General features: G+C 35.4%; 1 protein-coding gene across 1 annotated transcript in view; it reads left to right on the top strand.

Annotated features, from left to right (window-relative positions):
* The first annotated feature begins 1,202 nt into the window (after window positions 1–1,202).
* The window catches only part of LOC124615377 (probable ATP-dependent RNA helicase DHX35), a 223,802-nt gene continuing 219,004 nt past the window's right edge, over window positions 1,203–6,000 (top strand). Inside the window, exon 1 of the mRNA XM_047143203.1 lies at window positions 1,203–1,500. The gene's annotated coding sequence lies outside the window, so the exon portion shown is untranslated. The remainder of the gene's footprint in view (window positions 1,501–6,000) is intronic.

The following is a 6,000-nucleotide window of genomic DNA, read 5'->3' as shown; positions in this document are numbered from 1 at the left end:
GTTTTGTATGATAACACAATTCATCCTGCAGCGCCTGCGAGGACAATATTAGATTTATTACAGCGCGAAAAAGAGGCATCGAATCCCTGTCTCCACGCTCCAGTCGCGAATGGAACGAGAAGAAGCGCTAATAACTGGTACAATGGAAGTACCCTCTGTTATGCACCTGACATTGCCTTGCGGAATATGGGTGAAGATGCAGACGTAGGTGCATGAATGAAGTACAAGAGAAATAAAACAGAAGACATTTTCTTATCCCCTTGTCAATGTCTGGATCACAATAAAAAATGATAGGGCAGAGCTGCCATTTCACTAGATCATAAATCAGGACTGCACCATAATTAGCTCAAGTGGATACAGAATCGAGACATGTTTATTTTTAGTTCTTGTGGCATTTCTTGGCCCTCATTTTGCAATTGGACAAAACACGAAAAACAGGATAATTTGACCGACACGCTGTAACAGTAGGAATTCCACTCCAGCTTATTTACAGATCACTGGAGGAAATACACGATTATAAAACTCTCCTACAATCTTCATTGGGAAATAAAATTTCTAGCAAGCAGCAGAAGTGTAGACTAAAACAATTTCTCCTAAAAACTCATTCTGTGGAATAATGGAATTCCTCAATATTAATTATAATATAAAGAGCACCAAGCAAGTGAATGCATTAAAAACTGTCAAATCCAATTAATTGAATAATTTTTCACAGTGTTTGATAATATAGGCATCAAACCAGAGTAATTGTCTAATGTTACTGTACACTAAAGAATTGTCTAACATATGTCATATATTGTACGTATAAAAGATTTTACCGATTACATAAATAAGCTAAGCATATAGTCTTATATGTACTTGCATATTCCCCAGAACTTTTAGTTTTTGACGGAAATCCTGTTACTGACGTTACATGGTTAGTTCCGTGTTTTATACTTCACATTCCCAGTAAACGTTGTGGTGTGGAACATGTCAGTCGAAAAATATGTAACAGAAATTCATAATTATATATTTCAATTCAGCTCCATAAAGCAATTGGCATTTCTACGTAATACGTATGAATACTTTCACGATTGTATTGCATCCTACTGGATCCCAGGAGTTGAATATCGCATGACGTTACCGCATTGTATTATGCTCTATGACGCAGCACAGAGTAGAAATGACGAAGTTGTGATATCAAATTAGACAGTTGGTACCAAACGCCGAAGCAGAAAGGTTGCGTGTTGTGGTAATCTTTGGCGCGCGGAATAACAATTGTGGTAGTGTGTGGATGTGTTGAGAGAAGTTGTAAGGCTTGTATGTAGTCAGGCAAAACTGTTACCACCGAGATTAGTTCTTGTCAGATTGCACGAAACTTGTGCGCGTTGCATTTAATGTTGAAGATGCGATGTGTTATCGTATCGTACTCACATAAAAAAGTGAATTTGCTGTTTTGTTAGCAACTCCTGAATGTATAGTCCGTTTACTGTCCACAGATTAATACAGAAGACCGCTCAGGAGGTAAGCTAAAGCGACGTAGGATGAAATTTTTGCATGGTTTGGGTATAATTTTTTCCCGAACAGATTTATTCGGTATAACTCACATTTCTTTATCGATGTGGATAGTCGTATATAGCAAAACCCAAGCTTGAATTCTGATACTCCTATGGGCGAAAATAACTGTCATGTATACTGCAGGAGCATCACAGTCTTTTAATTTTTCCCTGTCGCCTATCATTATCCTGTTGTACTCGCGTAATAGGGTAACATTACGACAGCATTACTAACAGTTTCGTCGTCATATTTTTGAAAATTTTTTCCTTGACTTACATCTTTGAGAGTTCGTCTGGGCCTTACTCGCATAACTGCATAATTTCAAAGAACCAGAAACCACAATTTGACGTATGGTCCAATTGACTTAGAAATGTTATCGTTAGTGTTGCTACTAAAATCTGCTTATATGGAAAACTTGACATCTTTGCCATAAATAACAAATATTGCCAGTAAATGAAGAACAGTGAATCTTAATGTTCCACCTATGAAAAATAAATTCGGTATCTCACTATACATAACGATATTGGACAGAACAAATTATCCTATAGTAAAACAAGGACGACCACGACGCATACGTAGGTTTGAACTATACAGAGGTTATTATGCATTGTACTATTTGACATGGCATGACGTTGAATTCCACTAAAATTTGAAGTGCTTTATCGAACCAGTTATGGGGTTCGGGGAGGGGGGGGGGGGGGGAAGGATACCGTATTTAACAATAACAAGTTGTTACCGAAGTTGGAAGAAGGGATAAGTGACTAAATAAAAATAAATCTTTAACCAACTGAAGATTGAACCCTGAACCTTTGTATTTAGCCACAGAGCAATTGTGTAGTATCACACACGTGTCTGCTAACAAGTTAAATTCGGTATAGCAGTCTGCATACAATGAACAAAAAACCATTATTCCATATCCACGTTCGCAAATTCTTGTTACCAAATTTATTATGACTTGTATGACAGTGTTGCTTAACTTATCATACCTTATTACACGGTCATGGTTTTTTAAGGCTAAATGACTGTGCAGTTATACACAAAGAGCTTCCTTCTGTAGTAACCATTGTAAAGATGTAAAACAAACAAGGCCATTGTGTGTGCTACATTTTTATGCACAGTAGACTTACCTAAGAATTGAATTACAGGCATTCACAAATCAACATATTTCACTTGCATTGGCAGTGACAGGAGATGGCTGGAAGCAGATGAACTTTAAATGAAACGGATAGCCAGTAGTAAGTAATTACTGTGGGTAACATTAGCTCTTTGTTGGTCAGTATATTAAAAATATAAAAAAGCTCTAAGCTCTTTTTATCTTGGTACAGTGCTGTGGCTAAACTATTCTTAAGGTGTCACTTACGTAGTTTGCTGATGTTGGTGATGACCATTGACTGCACGGAATTATGATTATGAAATGTTCGCTTTGCGAAGAGAATTTACTTAGTAGGCAAGGGTACATACAAGAACCAGGTGTTGATCATAGAGCAGGAACAGCCTTAATTATATACCTTATGGCCAACATCAGCACACTATGCTGCAGCTGCTGCCACTGCCGTGAGTAAAATATTACCAGTGCTGCAGAATACGCTCACTAGAATTAAGGGTTACTCCATACCAAATGGTCCAGCACTGGTTGCTTGACCATCTCAGAAACATTTTATATTTGCTGGGTGAATTCCCCATGTTGGGCACAATGCCCCATGTTGGGCACAATGATTTTTCTGGTATGAGATTGACGAAGGGGCTTTTATTTTTAGAATAATGATCAAATGTTATTGCTCGCAGATCTTTTGCTATTGGTTTCTTATGTTTCTCAAAAGGGTCCATGCAAGACTGACCGAAAAGGTGATGAAATTTTTTAAAGTGTTTCATTTCATGGTACTTGCATGTTGATTTGACCTCTGGGCCAACTCGTAAGTAAAACAACGCTTTTTCTTCTTTATTGTAATCTTTGATTAAAGTAATGCCTTTAGGATACATTCCATACACACTTTTATGACATGCTTCATTAATAATAACACCAACAGAACATTAAGACACCATTTTTCATCACCACACTTCAAGAGCTTCTAGCTAAATAAGTTGTTGGTGTAATGGGGAAGACAACAATCAGACTTGTATAGGCTCGAAGATGCAATTGTTAGCCTACTGAAACAATTACCACAGCATTGTTTACACAATCATTAGCTAGTGTAATGTGGTGTGGTACATTATGCAGTTGATATACTTTGATTAGTCTACCAGATATCGCAGATGTTAAAAGTGTATTTTTGCCTTGTGTTTGTAATTTTTTCCATAACTTCCAATTGAATCTCAACGTTGAAATTTATACTGAAATTTGATATCGTAAAGTCCTATTAACTGCTAAATTTTCATATTTTTATCTGATCCCCCAACAAAGATATTGCAGGCCACAAAATGGAAAAATTAAAAAAAAAACTATTTTTAAAATAGTGTAAGGTGCACACCATTGATGCTCTATAAAAAGTAACTATACTATACAGTTTAATAGCAGAAAAAATATTAATCTTTCTTTGGGAACTAGTGTTCAAAAATTGAGTTTTTTTTTTTAATTTGTGGCTGATAACTGTGAACTATTAAAAATATATTAAAGAATACATTCAGCTAAGTGATAATGATGTTAATTAGTAGCCCAGAGTGTGTTGAACTAAATGCATTTTATCTGAAAGGCTTAGGACAAGCCACTACCGAATAATTGAAAAAAATGTAGATGCTTGCAAATACGAAAAAACTCGTGCGGCCTGGAACAAATACGGCCACCATTTCAAAATAATAAAACATTTTTTGACTACTAATGATTGGGGAATTCGCCCAGCAAATATAAAATTTTTCTGAGATGGCCAAGCAACCATAAATTATTGTTGTTATTATTATTATTATTTTTTTTTTCTTTTTTTTTTCCCCCTGGACCACTTGGTATGGATTGACCCTTAACTGGAATTATGACACATCACAAAGGTTTCATGAACAACACAGCAGTCAAGTGCATTGATGGCCATCTATCAACCACTACATACTGATGTGGATCATTTTACAATAGTATAGTAGGCTAAGTTGGACACCTGCACAGTATTAGGCGTCTTAAATGTTGACACAAATTGCTGTCACAATAGTAATTTAAGTTTATCAGATATATTGAACTCCTATAATCTTAAAGATGTAATGATTTTGGGCACCGGACTGACAAATGTAGCACTCAGTGTGATAGACTATGTAATAACCAGCAAATATGTTGGAGGTAGTATTAAGTTCAGTCACCTGGAATTCCACTGCTCTCATTTTTATTGCTACCAAATTGATTACATAAATGTTAACCCTCCAGAAATTGCAAATAAAATTGAGTGGGAATGAAGCCCAACAACTTCAAAAATAAACCAGCTACAGTGAACTGGGACATTGTCCACAACTCGGAAGGATCAAGTACAGAATAGGATGCATTCTATTCAGTTTTGACTTCTATTGTCCAATTAAAAAGACAACATACGTGACTCCCAATCTATGGGGAGAAAGAGCTCCATTAAAACTACCATTTAGATTAAGATAAATGTGCATGCCCTGTATTTACTGTATAAATTTTGGCATCTAAAATTTCAGTATAGGATTGACTGTGGTACAAAACTCCATCAAAATCTTGCTTTTAGTGACAGATTAAACTGTGGCGTAGCTCAAGGTCTGCAGTAAGTTGAAAGATAATAATTTGGTTGATAGTTGGCAAAGCCTCTGATGTAGAGGTTGGTAACAGATTGACCGGTAGTGTAGCCTCATGTTTATGTCTGCATCATATTTAAGGGCACTTACCTATGTTTAGCTCATTTCTCATCATAAAAACTAAAACTGCCCGTAAATTCAGAAAACATAGTAGTTAATGGGGTCATTCCATGTCAAATAAACACAAAAATTTTACCTCACCATTTTAGATTTTGCTAAAATTTAGTATACTTATAGTGGGTGCTGAGACTAAGAAAAATTCCAGGTTTCAATTTTTTCAAAAACCAGGCAAAAATGTGTGAACGGACTTTTTTTAAATTGCCCTAGGAGCTGCCTAAATTGAGCTAGATAGCTGGGAAAGGTGTCATTTTGCATCATCTTTCCAGGGATATACCGCAAAACATAGCTTCTAATTAATAACCTTTTTCAAAAAACTAATTAATATTTTGATTAAATTTTTTTACAAAAAGTATATAATTGAAAATTTTCAAAATATTTCCACAATTACTTCATACTGTTGTAAATCACATGGCAAAATATAAATGTGGGATGATGATGGGTTCATTGTTAAAAAAAAAAATATTTCGGACTCTCCTTCTTCACTTACAGCCATAGGTTGACCAAACTGGCCTTTAACAAACAGGAATTTCATTAAAATAGACTGAAAGGTAAGCAAAAAAAAGTACTAAAAATATCAAAATATCACCTTATTAAAACAAAACTAATAAGCATATATTA

Source organism: Schistocerca americana, chromosome 5, assembly GCF_021461395.2.
Source record: "Schistocerca americana isolate TAMUIC-IGC-003095 chromosome 5, iqSchAmer2.1, whole genome shotgun sequence".
In the NCBI taxonomy this organism is placed as follows: domain Eukaryota; kingdom Metazoa; phylum Arthropoda; class Insecta; order Orthoptera; family Acrididae; genus Schistocerca; species Schistocerca americana.
This window is presented reverse-complemented; position numbering and strand designations above follow the sequence as displayed.